A 23,078-nucleotide genomic window follows, 5' to 3' on the forward strand; every position below is an offset into this window, starting at 1 on the left:
CTTTGTGACCCCATGGACTGTAGACTGCTAGGCTCCTCTGTCCATGGAATTTTCCAGGCAAGAATACTGGAGTGGGTTACCATTTCCTCCTCCAGGAGATCTTCCTGACCCAGGGATTGAACACGCGTCTCCTACGTCTCCTGCATTGGCAGGTGGATTCTTTACCACTGAACCACCTGGGAAGCCCGATATGGAGGTGAAGGGGGGGAGTTTTCTAAACACCTGAGGGAGCAAGAGGGAGAGAGACAGAGAAGGAGGGGGAAAGACTCTTCAGAAAGAGAAGACAGACAGTGCAGCACAGACCAGTAAGGACAAGAGACAGGACGCAAGGGGATGGCGGCTGGGACAAGGATTCATAGCCCTCTGCTTCCCAGCACTGTGTCAGCTCTACGGAATTTAAACCCATCCTGGAGAAAAGCTGGGAAAAGCCAGATGGAAATGAATTTCTTCCACCTGGAACAAAGGGAACATTCATTCACCACACCTCGGTTTGTGCTCTGCTTCTGGACACATACATAAACCAATAGCCTTCCTCCATTCTAGCAAAAGAATGGAGAAACAGGATTAGTAATGGGAAAAATATTCCAATCATGATAGCAGTAAGAAGGAAGTCCTTAGGAATAAATTTAACTAGAAAGGTACAGTACCTGTATGAAAACTGTAAAATCTTAAGAAGGCTATAAAATAAAATGTAAATAAATAAAAAGATATGGCTGTATGGGAAGACTTAAAATGATTAAAATATCCATTCTCTAAATTAAATTGTAAGTATAATGAAATTCTATTATTGCTATATTAAATCTATTTCATGGTCTTTAAAACTGGACTAAAATAGAGATTATATATAAGAATAATGCCTGAGAATAGTCAAGAGAAGTGTGGCAATGAAGAGTAATGAGAAGGGGGCTTGTCTTACCAGATATCAGAAATTTTACATACTGTAAAACTTGAGTTATCAATACATTATCAGCACTGCTGCTGCTGCTAAGTCTCTTCAGTCGTGTCCTACTCTTCACGACCCCATGGACTGCAGCCCACCAGGCTCCTTTGCCTATGGGATTTTCCGGGCAAGAGTGCTGGAGTGGGTTGCCATTGCCTTCTCCGAATATCAGCACAAGAATTGACAAATACAAAAATATGTCAATGGGATCAAATAGAGAATCCAGAAATATATATCAGCATATGTGAGAATTTAATAAATGATAAAGATAATATTTTAATTCATTGGAAAATTTACTAAATGCCATGGCATAGTTATCCATCAGGAAGAGAGTAAATCTTTTTCACTCTTTTTTGAAAAATAGATTTTATTTTTTAGAGCAGTTTTAGGTTAATAGCAAAATTGAATAGAAAGTCCAGAGATTTCCCATATACCTCTTACACTTCAATTGTATAGCTGTTCCCATTATTAACATCCCCCACTAAAATGGTAAAAGCGATGAACCTACACTGAAACATTATTATCACTCAAAGTCCACAGTTCAGAGTTGATGCTTATGTTATATATTCTATGAGCTTGGACAAATGGATAGTGATATGTGTCCACCGTTATAGTATATTTTCACTGCCCTAAAAGTCTTCTATGCTCCACCTATTCATTTCTCTCTCACCTCCCCACAATCCCTGGCAACTGCTGATATTTTTACTGTCTCCATAGTTTTGTTTTTTCCAGAATGTCATATAGTTGGAATCATACAGTATGTAGCATTTTCAGATAGACTTTTCTCACTTAATAATATGCATTTAAGTTTCCTTACATCTTCTTATGGTTTGATAGCTCATTTATTTTTAGGGTTGAATAACATTCTTTGTCTAGATATGCCACAGTTTATTTGTCCACTTACCCACGGAAGGACATCTTGGTTGTTTGCAAGTCTTGGCAATTATGAATAAAGCTGCTGTAAAGATCTATGTGCAGGTTTTCAAGTGGATCTTGTCAACTTTCTACTGAAATACTTCATACTTAGAGAAAAGTATGCAAGTCATAGGTCATAAAGTTAACACATCTGTTAAACCCATACACAGATCCAGAAACAGACTCTGACCAGCACACCACGAAGTTCCTTAAACCCCATTCTAAGACTAACCTCTCCCCTGACTTCTAACACCATAAATTAGTTTTCTTATTTTTGATGTTTATATAAGGGGAATCATACCATATATTCTCTTCTATGTCTGGTTTCTTTTCCTTTTCTTTTTTTTGGCCATGCTGCACGGCTTGCAGGATCTTGGTTCTCTGACCAGGGATTGAACCCAGTCCCCCTGCAGTGGAAGCTAGGAATACTAATCTCTGGACTGCCAGGGAATTCCCTGGTTTCTTTTTCGATACTACTTTTGTGAGATTGTCCATGTCATCAAGTGCAGTTGTAGTTCATTCTCATTGCTGTATAGTGTTACATTTTATGAACATACCACAATTTATTTGTCTATTCTAATGTTGACCAACATTACCACTTTTTCCCCCTATGGGTTTTTGGCTATGATGAAGTGCTATGAATATTCTTGCACACATCTTTGAGTGACCACATCTACGCATTTCTGTTGTGTAGATACTTAGGAACAAACTTCTAGGTCATAGGATATATAAATGTTCATCTTCAATAGATTCTGCCAAACAACTTTCCAAAGTGGTTGTACCGGCTTACATTTGGTAGTGGTGGTGGGTAAGTTTCTTTTGTGATATAGAAAATATAAATGCTGTAAAAGAAAACAAAACATACACTTAAAATATATAAAAAATTTAAAATCCTTAGAAGGGCAAAAGATATTGTAAACAAACATCAAAAATATTGGCAGCACAGAATACAAAGATTAACATCTATAATACAAACTGCTCCTATACATTGACAAGAAAAAAACAACCAAGAAATATACAAATGCAATGAATAGGCACTTACATAAGATGCACTCCAAACATGTGAAAAATGTGCTCAGAAACACTAGCAGTTAGAGAAATGCAAAAACAAGATTTTTAAAAAGTAGCAAGTATATCACTTTATGTCCATAAATTTGCAAAAATTATAAAGAAAGCTATAGTAATGGCAGAATGTTGATAATTGCTGAAGCTGAGTTGTGAATATTTGGGGGGCTCATTATGCTATTTTATTTGGTTTCAAGATGTTTGAAAATGTCCACAATAAAAAGAAAATCCTCAAACAAACAAAAATAAGAAGGCAAAGCTGACTGCTGCCAGGCATTTGGAGAAGAACATGCTCTCATATGGCATTGGCGGAAATATAAATTGTAACAGACTTTTTTGGGATGCAATCTGGAGACAATTGTTTAAAATAAGAATTGCATAATCCCCTTGACCTGAAAAACCCACTCTCAGGATCTTTCCCATAAAAACAAAAGATCTTTATATAAAATTATTTTAAAATATAGTTTAAAAGCTTTATGATGGTAGCAGTAAAAGGGGGCTTATTGGAGCACTGTCCTCAGTACAAAGTATAGAAGCAAAGCAGGTAGCCTTTAACTGAGGTATAGCTGACCTAGTTACAGAACATCTGTACTTTGGAGTATTATGCAACCATTAAAAATAGGAGAGTGTATTTATTAACTCAGAAAGATTTTTATGAGTTGTATTAAGAATAGCAAGATGGTGGGGGGGTGGAAAGGTTAGTTAGGGAGTTTGGGACCGACATGTACACACTGCTATATTTAAAATGGATAACCAACAAGGATCTACTGTATAACATAGGAAACTGCTCAAGGTTATGTGGCAGCCTGGATGGGAGGGGAGTTTGGGGGAGAATGGATACATGTATATGTATGGCCGAGTCTCTTTGCTGTCCCCTTGAATCTATCTCAATATTGTTAATTGGCTTTACTCCAATACAAAATAAAAAGTCTCAAAAAAGAAAGAATAGAAAGGTGCAGAAAGAGCATTAGAGGAACCTATTTTTGTAAAGCCATATATAGGTATATATATGTAAATTATCTTATATGAATATGGATAATAACACAGAATGCAATACACTGGTTTGCTAACAAGGATTATGCGGTATGCTAGAGATGATATGTTATACTAAGAAAGAGGTAAAACCATGCAGACGACACCACCCTTATGGCAGAAAGTGAAGAGGAACTAAAAAGCCTTTTGATGAAAGTGAAAGAGGAGAGTGAAAAAGTTGGCTTAAAGCTCAACATTCAGAAAACTAAGATCATGGCATCTGGTCCCATCACTTCATGAGAAATAGATGGGGAAACAGTGGAAACAGTGTCAGACTTTACTTTTTTGGGCTCCAGAATCACTGCAGATGGTGATTGCAGCCATGAAATTAAAAGACGCTCACTCCTTGGAAGGAAAGTTATGACCAACCTAGATAGCATATTTAAAAGCAGAGACATTAGTTTGCCAACAAAGGTCCGTCTAGTCAAGGCTATGGTTTTTCCAGTAGTCATGTATGGATGTGAGAGCTGGATGGTGAAGAAAGCTGAGCACCGAAGAACTGATGCTTTTGAACTGGGGTGTTGGAGAAGACTCTTGAGAGTCCCTTGGACTGCAAGAAGATCCAACCAGTCCATCCCAAAGGAGATCAGTCCTGGGTGTTCATTGGAAGGACTGATGTTGAAGCTTAAGCTCCAACACTTTGGCCACCTCATGCGAAGATTTGACTCATTGGAAAAGACCCTAATGCTGGGAAGGATTGGGGGCAGGAGAAGAAGGGGACGACAGAGGATGAGATGGCTGGATGGCATCACCGACTCGATGGACATGGGTTTGCGTAGACTCTGGGAATTGGTGATGGACAGGGAGGCCTGGCGTGCAGTGATTCATGGGGTCACAAAGGGTTGGACATGACTGAGTGACTGAACTGAACTGAACTGAAAAATATGTATCTATCCCTTTTATGGAAAAGTAGATGTATATATGTGGAATGTGTGTATACATTTTAATGTGCATTTAACTCCGTGCACAAATGAAATAGCTGCTTGTATATTATTCAGAGCAGTTTTAATCCCCATATTTCCACACTTGTCAGTTCTGTGCATAACCTTCACAAACAAAACAGGAGTCTCCTTTTCATTCTGATACTGAAAATAGTACTTCTGAAAAAATACATGACCCTCCCGTTGCTTCATATATACTACTCCGTCAACTAAGCAGCTAGGAGGGTTTTCTTGTTCCTGTTCTGTAGATGAGCAAACTAGGTTTCAGAGAGGTGAAGTAAAATCTACCCAAGCTTACAAACCTGGTGAGTGAAGAGGCAGTGATTCAAACCTAGCTTTGTCCCACTCGCTGTGAGCTTGAACCCTGTTACACTTCCTTTCCCCTATTCTCTCGACGTGCTTTTCCACAGGTTCACCGGGTCAGCTGGCTCAGTGAGGACCCGGGAGGAAGCAGTCCTCATTCATTTGCCCGCTGGCTCACGAGCAGACCACACTAGGGCTCGAAGACAAAGCCCTATTTGGGACTCCTTGGCCAGAACTTGGTCCCTACATCTCCCCTGGGATATCTGTGGCCCCAGATGTCCTCCAGAGACTTACCAATGCTCAGATTTATCACTCAGTTGTTTCTCTATTTCCTCCCACCTTGGGTTGTGAGTAGCAGAAGATGCTTTTAGTGGAGAGAGGTGAGTAAGCGCCAGGGGACTAGGTTGGAAGGAGCTTTCGAAGTCCTGCAGGCAGGGCATTCTGTTTGGGCCTCACAAGAGTCCTCTAGTGGTAACACTTCAAACTGCAGGTTTACAATTCCACTGGTGTAACCTGCAGTGGAAACAGTGACAGACTTTCTTTTCTTGGGCTCCAAAATCACTGCAGATGGTGACTGCAGCCATGAAATTAAAAGATGTTTGCTCCTTGGAAGAAAAGCTATGACAAACCTAGACAGCGTTTTAAAAATCAGAGACATTTCTTTGCCAACAAAGGTCCCTATAGTCTTAGCTATTGTTTTTCCTGTAGTCTTGTATGGATATGAGAGTTGGACCATAAAGAAGGCTGAGCGCCAAAGAATTGATGCTTTCAAACTGTGGTGCTGGAGAAGATTCTTGAGAGTCCCTTGGACTGCAAGGAGATCAAAGCAATCAATCCTAAAGGAAATCAATCCGGAATATTCATTGGAAGTTGAAATGAATTGATGCTGAAGTTGAAGCTCCAATACTTTGGCCACCTGATGTGAAGAGCAGACTCATTAGAAAAGACCTTGATGCTGGGAAAGATTGAAGGCAGGAGGGGAAGGGGACGACAGAGGATGAAATGGTTGGATGGCATCTCTGACTCGATGGACATGAGTTTGAGCAAACTCCAGGAGATATTCAAGGACAGGGAAATCTGGCATGCTGCAGTCCATGGGGTCGCAAAGAGTCAGACATGATTTAGCAACTGAACAGAAACAATAACCTACAAAGCAAGCAAACAGATCCAGTGGTTGAGAGTCGGGGTATGTTGGTGATCCACCGAGGGTTCTGGGGGAAGGAGTCCAGAGGTGACAAGGAGGGCCGAGGGAGTCTTCTGGAGATCTGATCATGCTCTGTGTTCTTTCTTTGTGTGTATTTCATAGGTGTGCTGGAGCCTGTTCATGAGAGCAGACTGTTACATTTTCCAGAGTTTTGAGAGTCGTCAGTTAATCACAGCCATTGTAAAAAATGAAATTATATTAACTTACAATGAAATATACATTTTTTGACAAATATAATAAATACTCAGAACTCATCACTTCCTAACTATTCTACTCTTCTCTCTGCCCTTGAGATTATTTACAACTTTGGTATGTGTATGGTGGAACTACTACATAATGGTTGCTACCCGCATCGAAGCGACCCAGTTCCACTACCATGAACATCACATTAGCAGCTTCTAATCATCATAGCGGGAGTATTTACACCATGGAAATCAGCAGATGCTATAAACCAGGGCTTGCTTTATTGTTCTGTTGATTGCCTAGAAAGAAAATGTTCTCAAAGCATGTTAAATTTGAAGCTGTTCTGCATCTGTGAATAGTGCAAAAGAAATCAAGGAAATATTCTTCCTATTTGAAGTGTGTTATCTGATTCAGCAAAGAAGACTGAGTGACGTTTCGAAACAGGTCTTTGCTGTTTCATTTCCCTCTTCCTTGTCCGTGTAAACAAGAGTATCAACCAAGGTACACGTCAGAACTACATTTAGAGAGCCGGTTGTTAAAATTTTATCAGCACACCGCTGCTGATACTTCAATAAAAAGTTAAAAACAAATAGAAAAGCTGGATCTACACTCTTACGGTCAAAGTGTGATGGGTCTCATTCACAGTAGTTTTGTTTAATTTCCTTAAGAAAATCTAATAGTATTGTAAAAGAAAACCGCATTCCCAGCAAAAAACAAAACTTTGCAGTCTCCGCTCAAGGTTTGTTGAGCACCCATGCGGCTGAGCAGTATCTGCTTGTGGGGTCAGGGGATGTTGTCTTGTGTATCAGACACTGTGATGTCCCACCGCTGCTTCCCCAAAGCAGCAAGTGGTGGCTGTTTAGAGATCACAGCTGTCTTCCTTCTGCAAAACATCGCTCTGGGCTCCTGGGAGCTGCATCTCCAGAAAGTCACCCCACCCCTCCGCTCTCCATTGCCCTCCTGGCCTCAAGGAGGGACCATTCTGCAGTATTACTCATGCTCCGCCACTCCCCACCAACAGACCACATCTTTGCTTCGCCTCTTCTCAAGCCTTACCCTCTTTCTCACTCCCTGACAGGTTTCCCTTCACGAGATTCCCTCAGCGACCCCCTTCTCTTAGCTCTGCTTCTGGTGGACCCTACCTAAGATTCCCTGGATGTTCAGTCTTTGGGAGTAGTACCACTTTTTGAGGGCAAGCTCCCAGCTCGAGTGGGCTGTGTTGGTGCTTAGTCACTTAGTCGTGTCTGACTCTTTATGACCCCGTGGACTGTAGCCCACCAGGCTCCTCTGTCCATGGGATTCTGCAGGCAAGAATACTGGAGTGGGTTGCCATGCCCTCCTCCAGGGGATCTTCCCAACTCAGGGATTGAACCCAGGTCACCCTCACTGCAGGCAAATTCTTTACAGTCTGAGCCACTGGGGAAGCCCAAGTATACTGGAGTGGATAGCCTATCTCTTCTCCAAGGGGTCTTCCTGACCCAGGAATTGATCTGGGGTCTCCTGCACTGCAGGTGGATTCCTGACCCACTGAGCTACTTCAACTCTTGCAAACTAATTTGTCTCCTGGGTCTTGTCTCTAGTACAGAATCTGGAAACATGTCACAATGATCAATTCTTGCCACCCCTCCCCCAACCAGACCTATTGAATCAGAAATTCTGGGAACTTCCCTGGTGGTCCAGTGGATAAGAATCCACCTGCTAATGCAGGGGACATGGGTTCGATCCCTGGTCCGGGAAGATCCCACATGCCACAGAGCAACTAAGCCTGTGTGCCACAACTACGGAAGCCTGTGCTCTTAGAGCCCATGCTCCACAACAAGAGACGCCACCGCAGTGAGAAGCCCGAGCCACCTCTAGCTACAACTAGAGAAAGCCAGTGCACAACAACAAAGACCTAGCATAGCCAAAAGTAAAAAAATAAATAATTTAAAAAGAGAAATTCTGAGGGTGGGGCCCAGCAATCTGTGTTTTAGCAAACCCTCCTGATAATTCTGAGGCACACTAGGGTTCAAGAACCATGGTAAGTGTGTAAGATGTCACAGGCTCGCAGAGATGATACACGCCATGAATAGTAGATTTTCTTTCCACCTCACACTCAGAAGAAGAAGGGATTAACCACTTAATGGGGGATTTCCCCCATGAATTTAAAATCAGAGGTGGATACATTAGGACAGTCGGCTTCTTGGCAAAGCTAAGAAAGCAAGAAAGCTTCTCCTCTGCTTTCTTGCTTCTATCTCCTTTGCCTATAGACTTTCCCCCTGGCTGGCCACAGCAACATGAGTTGAGACGTTTGGATCAGGGAATCTTGCTTTGGGGTTGGAAAATGCTACTTTAGGAAGGAGTCCATCATTTGATTTTAAGCTGCTGCTGTAGTAATTTTGGTCCTCCTATTTACTTGTGTTTTCTAAATTTTGGGGTGTCCTGAGATATCATTCTGGATCCTACTGACTTCTAGCACTTTGGAAAAGTGAGGCAGGTCAGATGCTGGTTGAAATAAATAACTTGATTCTGGAGGTGTTGATGGATCCACATGGTTCAAGCTGGCTCCTGAAGAGGAAACGAACACCGCTGAGTAAGTCCTTCCAGCCCATCAGGACTGGAACTGAGAGGAATGAGAAGGGAAAGTGGTGAACAACACGACAATGGTAAAGACACTGAGGGTGAGGTGTGCTGGCCACACAGAGGATATGACATAGTTCTTGACTATAATCCACACACTGTACATTTCATACCCGGGACTCACTTATTTTGCATCTGTGAGTTTGTATCTCTTTCTCTCCTTCACCTATTTCTTTCCTTCCCTCACCGCAGGTCTCCTTTTCAAGCACCTATAGGATTGCTTTTCATAGTTACCTTTTCTTGCCCCCTTGCCTGATGAGAGGCTGGGTTTTCAGCCTTTGAGTTGCCCTGAGAAAGAAGGAAGGGGGCTGGCCCCGAGAGGAGCCCGAGACCCCCCTCCACCCCCATCCTCCCAGTGGAAGTGTTTTGAAGCTCAGACTTTGGCAAGATTATTTCACTTTTGTTTTTTCTTATTCATGCCTTTGAATAGTTCCTCTTTTATCTCCCTTGAGGCTGGTGTGGCAGAGAGATCTGGAACTGCTTCTTGTTGTGTGTATGTGTGTGTGTATGGGTGTATATGTGTATGCATGGATATATGTATGAGGGTTTTGTGTGTGTATATATGTGTATGTGTGTGTATACGTGCATGTGCATATACGTGTGTATATACATATATGTGCGAGTGTGTATATATATATATGTGGGTACATGTGTGTAAATATGTATATGTGTGAGTGTGTATATGTGTGTGTGCATATACATTTGTATATATGTGTGTGTGTGTGAGTGTGTATAATGAGTATGTACATATATGTGTGTGTATATGTATATGTGTAAGTGTGTATGTGTGTGTATATGTGTGCATATATGCATATGTGTGAGTGTGTATATGTGTGTGTGGGTACATGTGTGTAAATATGTATATGTGTGATGTGTATTTGTGTATGTGCGTATACTTATGTATATATGTATTTGTGTGAGTGTGTATATGTGTATGTGTGTATACATGTGTATATCTGTGTATGTGTGAGTGTGTATGTGTATATATGTGTGAGTGTGTATATGTGTTTGTGCATATACATGTGTATATATGTGTGAGTGTGTACATGTGTATGTGTGTATACATGTGTATATATGTGTATGTGTGAGTGTGTATGTGTATATATATATGTATGTGTGTATATGTGTATGTGTGTATATATGTGTACGTGTGAGTGTGTATGTGTGTATATGTGTATGTGTGTATATGTGTTTGTGCATATACATGTGTATATATGTGTGAGTGTGTACATGTGTATGTGTGTATACATGTGTATATATGTGTATGTGTGTGTGTGTATATGTGTATTTGTGTATATGTGTGAGTGTGTATACGTGTATGTGTGTATATGTGTATGTGTGTGTATATGTGTATATGTGTATGTGTGTATACATGTACGCACTGTAGATGTTTGTGTGTATGTGCACATGCACATGTATGTGTGTGTCTGTGTGATTTAGAAGAGTTTGGTTATAGATACAGAGTTTTGATAAAAACTCTTTGCCCCTGGAGTCATCTTTCCTGGTCATTGACTCTTGGTAACTAGGCTAGTCGCTTAGTCGTGTCCGACTCTTTGCGATCCCATGGACTGCAGCCCGCCAGGCTTCTCTGTCCGCGGAGCTCTCCAGGCAAGAATCCTGGAGAGGCTTAAGGGTGGCTAAAGCACCCACGTACAGCAGGGGGCAGTAGAGTGTAGCGGCTAAAAGTCACGGCTTTGCCACCGTAGCTGGGTTTAACCCTGGCTTCAACCAGTCAGGCCCCCACGCATCTGTGATCATACAGTTCTCTCAGCGAGGAAGTTTTTGAATATGCACCCTCAAATATATGTAAAATTATTGATAATTATATACATAACTCCTGTCCTTATAGAAGAACTGTACATACTATAAAATATAACAAAATTGAAATTAAAAATAGAGAAAAATGGTGAAAACGACTTTTAAAAATGCTTTGTTAAGATGTAATTGAACAGGGACTTCCCTGGTGGTCCAGTGGTTAAAAATCTGCCTTGCAATGCAGGAGACATGGGTTCAATCCCTGATTAGGGAACTGAAATCCCAGATGCCCCAGAGCAACTAAGCCTGTGTGCTGCAGCTACTGACATGGAGTGCTCCAGAGCCCGCGGGCCACAGCTAGAGAGTCCACGCGCCGCAAGGAAAGATCTTGCATGACGCCACGAAGATCCTGCCTGCCGCAACTAAGACTCGGCGCAGTAAAATAAATAAATATTTTTCAAAAGATGTAATTGACCATAAACTGCACATGTTAAAAGCATACAATTCTATTCAGTTCGGTTCAGTTCAGTTGCTCAGTCGTGTTTGACTCTTTGTGACCCCATGGACTGCAGCACACCAGGCTTCCCTGTCCATCACCAACTCCTGGAACTTACTCAAATTCATGTCCATCAAGTCACTGATGCCATCTAACCATCTCATCCTCCATATCCCCTTCTCCTCCTGCCTTCAATCTTTCCCAGTATCAGGGTCTTTTGTAATAAATCTGCTCTTTGCATCAGTGGCTAAAGTACTGGAGCTTCAGCTTTAGCATCAGTCCTTTCAATGAATATTCAGAACTGATTTCCTTTAGGATGGACTGGTTGGAGCTCCTTGAAGTCCAAGGGACTCTCAAGAGTCTTCTCCAACATCACACTTCAAAAGCATCAATTCTTCGGCACTCAGCTTTCTTTATGGTCCAACTCTCACATCCATACATAAACAGTGGAAAAATTTTACAGGTTTTGACATATGGCTACACCCATGAAACCATCACCAGTCAATCACCCTCACACTCCAAAGTATCCTCGTGTCTCTTTGTGACGCTCCTCTTCACCCTCTCCAATCTCCGACCCCCTGATTTGCACACTACAGATTAGCGCGCAGTTTCTGGAGCTTAATATAAATGGCATCACACAGCATCCATTCTATTTCAGGGAGTCTGGCTTCTTTTACTCAGCATAATTAATTTGAGTTTCCAAAAAATCATGGATTAAAGCATTAGGGCACTTTTAAAATAACGTTTCGTTCATATCCTGGCATGAAATACTTTGCACTCAGACTGTAGAGGTTCGTCTTCATGTTCTGGATGCTAGATTCTTTTCCCTTTTTACATTGAATTAAAAAAAAAATTGCAATTAGATATTTGAACAGGGAACACATTCTAACCAGATAAAAAGGTAAAAGTGAAAAGTCCCCCTTCAGCTAGTACCCATCCTCCTAAATTGCATTGTGTCCTCCCACCTTCCAAGTCGCCACTTTGATTAGTTTCTGAGATGTCTTCAGGATTTACTTATGCAAACGTGAATATATTGTTGTTGTTTAGTTACTAAGTCACGTCCTACTCTTTGTGACCGCAAGGACTGCAGTGTGGTTCCAGTCTCCTCTGTCCATGGGGTTTCCCAGGCAAGAATACTGGATTGGGTTGCCATTTCTTTCTCCACAGGATCATCCCAACCCAGGGATCAAACCTGCATCTCTTGCATTGGCAGGCAGATTCTTTACCATGGAGCTACCTGGGAAGCCCAAATATGAATATATATGTGCACATATCTTTTTGGATTCTCTCAAGTTTCTACAGAAAAGAAGCATGTTTATTCGTAATGAGACACATTGTTTTGCAACTTACTTTCTTAACTTCATCTATCTTGGTGATCTCTCTATAAATGTTTGTTGGAAGTACATATTTTTTTTTCTTACAGTTTCATTGTGTTCCAGAGTCCTGTAACTTATTAATCTGATGAATACTTGGGTGGTTTCCAGGGTTATTATTTTTTTTTCCCTGGGAAAAATAATGTTACATCAAATAACCTTGTGTACATGCTATTTTACAAGTGTGCAAATGTATTTGCAGGGTGAATTTTTAGATGTTGGATTGCTGGGCCAGGAGTGTACAATTTATAACTTTGATAGGTAGCACCTTCATAACCTTCACAGAGGTTATGCCAAACAACACACCCACTTTCTGTGGGAGACTCCCTATAGTCTCACCAACACTGTTTTACCAGCTTTTGGATTCTTTTCCAATCTCAAAAATGAATATCTCAGGGCAGTTTTAACTGGCATTTATCTACATGAGACTCCAGTTGAATTGGATGCTTAGTTTTTAAACATCTTGCTAATTGTGATGATTTCATTACATTATCTAACATCTCAAGGCATGAATCATGTCAAGTGCCTAGCTTTTGTGGTTTACCTGAACTTTCCTTGTGAAAGGAGATGTTTGTAAGAGTTGAAATTCTGATCTACTGCAGTTGAATCAAGTGTGTGTTTACTTAACTTCTTTGAATCCAATTATATACCTAGAAAAGAGGGAAAATAATACTTTAAGTGGTGTTGTCATGAAACAAGGAAGATTATCCATCAGGGTGTATAGCACTCTTTTTTTCCTTACCTCATCTTATGACAAATATCACTCACCTAGTTGTATTTATCAAACACGGTCATAGACAAAAACCACATAGATGGAGTTTCATGGTAATGGATAATTTTGTCTGCACTTCATTTTTGAATTATGTGTTGACTTAGGAACTGAATTTCCTGCCTAAAAGTAGCCTATTGTCCTGGTTATGAGAGTCTGTTTCCCTTAATTCTTAGCATGGAAGAACTGCATGGTTGGATGAGACAGTATGCTAAATTCTCTGCTTCATGCCTTCTTGTGCTGAGGGAGGAATCACTAGTGCGTTTGTGTGAGACTGGTTGTGTATTTGGTGTGGTACATTGTGGTTTAGGGGCTTCCCTGGTGGCTCAGCTGGTAAAGAATCCACCTGCAAGGCGGGATACCTGGGATCGATCCCTGGGTTGGGACGATCCCCTGGAGAAGAGAAAGTATACCCACTCCAGTATTCTGGCCTGGAGAATTCCATGGACTGTATAGGATTGCAAACAGCTGGACACGACTGAGCAACTTTCACTTGCGGTTTAGGGAGAGAAAAGGTGAGTGTGGAACATGCTTTGGGGTCACAAGTCTCATGCGTAATTCTTTCTGTGAAATTGACCTCATGGTCCCTGCAAAAGGAGTGGACTTCGGGAGTCATGTTTGCCTCAAATTGACCAAGACTCTTAGGCTACAGCTGAGTGGATCAGACATGGATACCTGATCCTGGTGAAGCCTTAAAGTCTGAACCAAAGGAAGGAAAGTTTAGGGGCATTGGAGCTGTGATCTACTGTAGGATTTTGGCTAAAGCTGACGCCATAGGACCCAAATTCAAGGGTAAGTCTAAATTATGGAGGAGAGAAGCCTTTCAGAGGATTCTGACCTGCAGAGGGAAGACAGGATACACAGAAGGGGAAAAGCAGAGGTGGGAGATGCTTTGTCCCCAGAGAGGAAAAAAGCCAGATTGTTGGGGAGCTGAACACCTCACTCCAGGTTTCCATGAGATTCCTCAAATCCTGACACTAAAATTCCTTTTCTTTAACCATTTAGTTTCCTTTCAACAAATCCTGAGCCTTTGGATTATAAATGTCTAGGACAGATGGCAATAGTGGTAAAGAACCTACCTGCCAATGCAGGAGACTTAAGAGATGCAGGTTCAATCCCTGGGTTGGCAAGATCCCCTGGAGGAGGGCATGGCAGTGCACTCCAGTATTCTCGCTTGGAGAATCCCATGGACAGAGAAGCCTGGCAGGCTGCAGTTGGGTTGCAAGAGTCAGACATGACTGAGCGACTAATCATGCATGCATGCACGAAGCGACTTAGCATACACACAGGATGCTAAGACTATGCTGGGGAAATGTAAAATCACAGCCAACACTTTTCGAAAGAGTTTGAGTTTATCTCCTCAAGTTGAATATTCGCATATTCTGCAACCCAGAAATTTCACCAAGAAAAACTCTTTTGCCAAGAAAAACTCCTGCCTGTGTAAACAAGGATGTTTGTACCAGCATTGTTTATAAGAACTGAAATCTGGAGGCCCGTCAATGGGAGAGAGGGTGGATAAACTTTGGCAAAGTCACGCTATGAATGTCAGCAGTCAAAATATGGATTACTAAACAATACGGCTGAATATAGGCTCCACGATATTAAGTGAAAAAAGTGCACAGCCGGGACCATGTCTGTTTTGTTCCCAGCTCTAACACTCCATCCAGCACACGCCTGCTCAGTAAATATTTCTCAAATGAATGAATTGGTAGAGCAGCCTCCTAGGGAGACTGTCATTTAAGTCCACTGGAGGCGGGGGACATATGCTAGTTATCTTCCAGCCTCTCATCCCTCCCTCACCCATTTTGTCCTTCTCTTCTGCTCTCTCTTCTCCCCCCATCTTTTCTTCTTTTTGGGCAGGAGATGACCAGTCCCAGTTTTTAGTTTTGTTGACGTTGGTCACTGACTCAACTTCTGATCTAATTGGCCTAAAGTTGGGCCCCTGGCAGCTGACACTTAAAAAAATAACCTGGTGGTTCCCATGTGCATCTAGAATTGCCCATGTGCCTTGCCAGTGTTTTTTTTTGGTTTTGTTTTGTATGAACGTGTGATGTAGCCTCAGCTGATGAGACGAAGAGGAGGTCTATTGAGGGAGACTTCTGGTTCCTCTTAGGAGGAATCCCCCATTATCCACCCATCTTTCCTTGTGTGTGTATGTGTGAACAACTCAGAAGGAGTCACATGAAAGAAGGGTGGCAGTCGTTACCTCTGGGGATGAGGACTGGGGGGTGGGAGCCCTCAGGAGAAGCCTCGCTGTTGTCCAGGAATGCCAGAGACCAAGCCTTGAGTGTTGTCCAGGATGCCTCCAGCCCTTGGGGTGCCCAATGGCCATGGGGTTCAGTGGAGAGATGGCAACAATGGCCTCAGCCTTGACTTTGGGTGATGCTTCACTGACACAACCTGAGCTAAGAGGTGTGTGAAGCTCCCCACGACCGGGAACACTGCCTCCCGAGTCTGCCTCCAGCGAGGACAAGACCTCACCCACCCTCCCCTTCGTCTTCCTCTCTGCTGGTCCCTCCTCCCTGCCCAGCCTCACTTCTCTGTTCTGTAAGGCTCTAGTGTTAGGCCGAGTTCCCTGGAAGCAGAACCGGAGACAGGGACTCTTGTTCAACTGATTTATTTAGGATGTGAGGGAAGCAGGGCAGGGCAGAGAATACAAATCAAGGCAAGAAAGTGACCTCAGCTGAAGGCTCGCTTTTTTCTGATCCCACGGAGAAGCTCTGGAGCACAAATTCACGACAGAGCAAATCGCCTCTGGGGGCAAAGGGGCTGGCCTGTGGGTTGAGCTCGGCCCTGGAGCATGTGTGTGTGTGTGTGTGTGTGTGTGTGTGTGTGACCTCTCAGGAAGGGCGGCTCATTTTTTAACCCCCTTTTTTTTGGCACATCCGGTGGCAGGTGTGATCTTAGCCCCCTGATCAGGATCAAACCTATTTGCCCTCTGCAATGGAAGCGTGGAGTCTTAACCACTAGACTGACAGGGAAGTCTAAAAGTGGCTTGTTTTTGACCAAGCACAGTTTTCCAGAAAATGGAGGCTTCATGAGTTACCAGCCAATACAGAAGCTGGGGTTTGGGATGCACTGGGGTCTAAAGGGGACCAAGAATAGCTACTGTGGTCCTCCCTTCATGGATGCAGACAGGCATATAGGAAGGTGTGTGTGAGTGTGTGTGTGTGAGAGAGAGAGAGAGAGGCAGAGAGAAATTGAGTGTTGGAAACTCAATTGAGTGTTCCAGACTCAATCATGTGTGTGTGCTCAGTTGTTCATCCATGTCTGACTCTTTGTGAGCCTTTGGACTGTAGCCCACCAAGTTCCAATGTCCATGGAATTTTCCAGACAAGAATACTGGAGTGGATTGCTGTTTCATCCTCCAGGGTCTTCCAGACCCAGGGATCAAACCTGCATCTCCTGCATTGCAGCAAATTCTTTACCACTGAGCCACCAGGGAAGCCGTGTAGCTCATAAACTAGACAAGAATTCTCTTCTTCTATTGTCACTTGCGCAGGACTTAGCCTGCCCCTTCAGTCCTTTCGATGCCTAAGAGGGAGAGGAGAAGGACATTCTATTAAAGCCAGGGTCATTTAAAAAAAACAGCTTTATTGAGGTATAATTCACACACAATGCGTCCATGTGAAATGTACTATTCAATGGTTTTTAGAGTATTTACAAAGTTATGCAACCATCACCACAATTTGAAAAGTTTACATCATCCCAATAAGACGCCCTGTGCCCTTTATCAGTCACTCCCCACCTTCTGTGAGCAGCCCCACCTCATCCGCAGGCAACCAAGGATCTACTTCTGTCTATATGGATTTGTCTGTTTTGAACATTCCATACTAATGAACTCTCATGACATGTGGTCTTACATGCTCGCTGCTTTTCACTTAGCATAATGTTTTCAAGGTTCATCCATGTTGTAGATGCATTGGATACTTCATTTCTTCCTATTGCTGAATAATATTCCATTGTGTGGATATACCATATTTATTTATTCATCAGTATTTTCCACCTTTTGGTTTTGGATGAATATATATTTTCGTTTCTCTTCTACATACCTAGGAGAGGAATTCCTGGGTCAACCAGTCATTTTTGCACTGTTTCTGTGATGGCATCTGCTGTCAAACTCTCCAGAACTGTCTTCTTGACTTTTTCCAAACTCAGTTCTTTAGCCTTCTTCCCCATGAACCAGTTTGGTTTTCATTCTGAGATTTCCTCCCCGGATGAACAAAATTTTCCTGAAGGTCTATGAGAACAATGGCTTGGAACTCTTGGGTTAAAGCCAGTGTTTCCATTGGCATCCATTAGGCATGGAGGCGCTCCAGACTGAATGCCCACTGGGTCCTGGTTTGTTTCAGTCTTCATGCAAAATTCTATTTTCCTGGAGAACTCTGAAAAGAAAACATGTCAGTCTTTTACTGAGCACTGTCTGTAGAGAACGCAGAAGTTATAAGCACATTAGCAAACAATGGTCTGTGTGCTAAATCCAGCCTGTTCCCTATTTTTGCCTTTGTTTTCTTTTAACTTTTTATTTTACATTAGGGTGTAGCCAATGAACAATGTTGTGATACTCCCAGGTGAATAGCAAAGGGACTCAGCCATATACATATACATGTATCCATTCTCCCCCAAACTCCCCTCCCATCCAGGCTGACATAACACATTGAGCAGAATTCCATGTGCTATATAGTAGGTTCTTGTTGACTATTCATTTTAAATATAGCAGCATGTCCATCCCCAACTCCCTAACTATCCCTTCCCCCATTCTTCCCCCCAGCAACCACAAGCTCATTCTCTAAGTCTGTGAGTCTCTTTTAGTTTTGTATCATTTCTTTTTAGATTCCCCATATAAGGGATATCATATGATATTTCTCTTTCTCTGTCTGACTTATTTCACTGGGTATGACAGTCTCTAAGTCCATTCATGTTGCTGCAAATTACCTATTTGTGTATAAAGCTAAGAATAGATTTTACACTTTGAGATCATTGAAAAAAGGAGTAATATTTTGTGATGCAGGCAAATGATATGAATTTCAAATTTTGGTGTCCATAAGTAGTTTTTGTTGGGATACAAGCACGTCCACTTGTTTAAACATTGTCTACGACTGCTTTTTCACTGCAGTGGCAGAATTGTGTTAAAGGAGAAGGGGAAGACGGAGGATGAGATGGTTGGATGGCATCGCCGATTCGATGGACATGAGTTTGAATAAGCTCTGGGAGTTGGTGATGGACAGGGAGGCCTGGTGTGCTGCGATTCATGGGGTCGAAAAGAGTCGGACACGAATGAGCGACTTCACTTTCACTTTTCACTTTCACGCACTGGAGAAGGAAATGGCGACCCACTCCAGTGTTCTTGCCTGGAGAATCCCAGGGACGGGGAAGCCTGGTGGGCTGCCGTCTATGGGGTCGCACAGAGTCGGACACGACTGACGGGATTTAGCAGCAGCAGCAGCAGCCCTTCACAGAAGTGTGCCAACCCTTGATGGCGCCAAGACCCAACTGCCCTGCAGCACTCAACCTGGTCTTAGTAAGCAAAAGGAGAGATGAGTGTTTTCAATCCTCATTTAGAAAAGCGCTCCATACACACAATCTCCAAATTTACCTTATGATTATCCACATTTGAGCCACAGCTATCCACAGCAACTCCAATTTAAGAATGTTATACTGATTCTTATTATCAGACCCCTGTTCTTCACTTAGCTGGAAAACCACATTCCTGAGTTTCCTTCTGCTTCACCGGCCACTCCTTCTCAGTCTTATTTATCGATTTCCTCTCTCTTCCCAAGTTCTAAATGTTGGAGCATCTTCAGTGATTAGTCCTGGACCTTCTTATCTTCTTCCTTCATTCACATCACAGATGATCCTATTCGATTTCCTTTTTTTTTTTAATTTATAAAAAATTATTTATTTCTGGCTCTGCTGGATCTTCGTTACTTCTTGGGCTTTTCTCTAGTTGCGATGAGAGGGGGCTGCTCTCTAGTTGTGGTTCACAGTCTTCTCATTGTGGTGACTTCTCTTCTTGAGGAGCCCCGTCTCCAGAGTACAGGCTCAACACTTGTGGCGCACAAGCTTAGTTGCTCCAAGGCATGCAGGATCTTCCTGGATGGATCAGGGATCAAACCCGTGTCTCCTGCATTGGCAGGCAGATACTTCACCACTGAGTCACCGGGAAAACCCCTCATTTCATAGCTTTAATACCATTTATTCAGTAATAATTCCCAAGTGTATAGTCCTGTCAATTCTTCAAGGAAATATAGCAATGAGAAAGGCATATATACCGAATAACAGAACTCCCAGATAGATGAAGCCAACATTCACAGGACTGAAGGGAGAAATAGAAAGTGAAAGTGTAGTCGCTCAGCCGTGTCCGACTCTTTGTGACCCTGAGGACTGTAGCCCGCCAGGCTCCTCTGGGAGAATCCATGGGATTCTCCAGGCAAGAATACTGGAGTGGGTTGCCATTTCCTTCTCCAGGGGATCTTCCCAGCCTAGGGTTTGAACCCGGGTCTCCCACATTGCAGGTGGGCGCTTTACCTTCTGAGCCACCAGGGAAGCCCCAAAGGGAGAAATAGACAGCTCTATAACAACACACTGCAACTTCAATATCTCATCTTCAATGCTGGATTGAACATCTAGACAGAGGGTCAATAAGGAAATAGAAGACTTGAACAACACTAGATCAACTAGACCAAACAGACATATATAGAACACCCAACCCAACAAGAGCAGAGTACGCATTCTTCTGAAATACACATGGAACATTCTTGAGGATAAATCATACGTTGGTCCACAAAGGCAGTCTCAGTTAATTAAAAATATTGAAATCATACGAAGTGTCCTTTCTGACTGCAATGGAAGGAAACTTGAAGTCAATGAGAAGGAAAACTGGAAAATTAATGAATACGTGGAGATTAAACAATACACTCAAGCAAGCAATAGGTCACATAAGTCACAGAGGAAATTAGAAAATACTTTGAGATGAATGAAAATAAAAGCAAGCATATAACCCTTGTTCCAACTTCCCTCTTGAAATCCAGTTTGCTATACTCAATTAACTATTTAACATCTTTACTGGGATGTATAATAAGCAGCTCAAGGATTGTAAAATTTTCTCTGTTTGATATGCAATTTTTTTCTTCTATTCACGACTTCAGTTAATAGTAGCTTCTAGTCGTTTGTCACCAAAAGCTTGGAATTATCCTTGACTCTTGCTTTTCGCTCACACCTTATATTCAATATATCAGCAAACCTTGTGGTCTCTTCTTGCAAAATAGGACTCAAATTTGACCCCTTCTCACCATTTCCACTTCTAGCACCCTGATCCACCATTGTCGTCCATCCAAATTATCTGCAGTATCTCCCAGTTTCCACGTTGCCCCAGTTAAGTCTACACATAATAGCCAGAGTGATTCTCGTGATGTTATGAAAACAGAAATTGGGTTATCTTGTTCTCCAGCTTAAATCCTACCATCATTTCCTATCCTGAAGCTGAAGCTCCAATATTTGGCCACCTGATGTGAAGAGCCAACTCACTGGAGAAGACCCTGATGCTGGGAAAGATTGAAGGCAGGAGGAGTATGGGGTGACAGTGGATGAGATGGTTGGATGACATCACTGACTCAATGGACGTGAACTTTAGCAAACTCTGGGAGACAGTGGAGGACAGGAAAGCCTGGTGTGCTGCAGTCCATGGGGTGGCAAAGAGTCAGACATGACTTAGCCACTAAACAACAACAGATGTCCTGTCACGCTTAAAACTTGTGACCTAAAAGACTCTGCAGTACCCTGCAAGATATGACTCATACCTACTTGATGTTCATGACCTGTATCCTTGCCATCCCCCTTTTTTTTTTTGACCTCAAGGCTTGTGGGATCTTAGTTCAATCTCAACTTGGACCCTTGGAACTGAAGTCCTAACCATTGGACAGCTAGGAAATTCTTTGTATCCTTGCCATCTTGACCACATCAAAGATACAAACAGTCTCTTGTTTTAAAATGTACTTTCACTCTTTGTCTTTTTTTCCCCTAGAGACAATATATACTTTGAAACTTCCTGAGGTTAGGCATCTTCTTATGCCATTTACCATTTCTATTTCACATCTTATCCCATTTTTTTCCTAATGAGAAAAATGTGGGGAGTTTGGGGTTTTCTTTTTCTGTTGTTTTGTCATTTTCCTTTTGATCTTTGTATTCTAGGGAAATCATCTTTTGTCTTTTATATAGACTGTGAATATTTCCCCAGCTAGTCTTTTTGACCTTGAAATCTCTATCTCTCTATATATCTTCATACAGAGACTTTAACTTTCACATAGTCAAATTAGCAAATCTTTTCTCTATGGTTTCTGTGTTTTGTTTCATGTTTAGAAAGGCCTTCTTCAGTTCCAGATTATAACAAAATCTAAGATTTCTTCTCAAATTGTTTGGTTTCATTTGTATTTGAACCTTTTTTCTATCTGGAATTAATTTTGGCAAGTAGGGGTACAGCTTTATTTTTTCCCTTAAAAAACAGATGTTCCAAATGACATTTATCCAGTAATCCACATTTCCCTCACTGATTTGAAATGTCACTTTTATTACATACCACATTCCCACATGTATTTGGGTCTACTTCTGACTTTTTTGTCTGTTTCTTATCTGTCTATTCTTGTCCTATTACCACAAAGCGAAGCGTAACTTTATAATATTTACATTTAAAAAATCTGTTAGAATTAGTTTGCCATCATTACTTTTTAATTTCAAGAGCTTTTCTTGCTATTTTTGGTTTTTGATTTTAAAAATCTTTTGTTCAGCCGGTAAGTCGTGTCCGACTCTTCACAACCCCATGAACTGCAGCACAACAGGTTTCCTTGTCCTTCACTATCTCCAAGAGTTTGCTTCAAACTCATTGAGTTGATGATGTAAGCCAACTGTCTCATTCTCTGTCGTCCCCTTCTCTTCCTGCCTTCAATCTTTCCCAGCATCAGGGTCTTTTCCAGTTCTTCACATAAGGTGGCCAAAGTACTGAGGCTTCAGCATCAGTCCTTCCAATGAATATTCAGGGTTGATTTCCTTTAGAATTGACTTGTTTGATCTCCTTTCTGTCCAAGGGACTCTCAAGAGTCTTCTTCAGCACCATAGTTCAAAAGCACCAATTCTCTTTATAGTCATTGTGACTATTGTACCTTAGTACATGACCACTGGAAAAACCATAGCTTTGACTAGACAGACCTTTGTTGGAAAAGTAATGTGTCTGCTTTTTAATATGCCATCTAGCTTGGTCATAACTTTCCTTCCAAAGAGCAAGTGTCTTAATTGTGTGGCTGCACTCACCATCTGCAGTGATTTTGGAGCCCCCCAAAATAAAGTCTCTCACTGTTTCCATTATTTCTCCATCTATTTGCTGCCGGGGTCCAGCCTCAACAGGATCCAGGGGGTACCCTCAAGATGAATGGCGTCGGCGAGAGAGAAGACACGTGAGACCAGCCTTGATAGGGCCAAATCTGCGAGGGA

The sequence above is a fragment of the Cervus elaphus genome, chromosome 10 (assembly GCF_910594005.1).
Source record: "Cervus elaphus chromosome 10, mCerEla1.1, whole genome shotgun sequence".
In the NCBI taxonomy this organism is placed as follows: domain Eukaryota; kingdom Metazoa; phylum Chordata; class Mammalia; order Artiodactyla; family Cervidae; genus Cervus; species Cervus elaphus.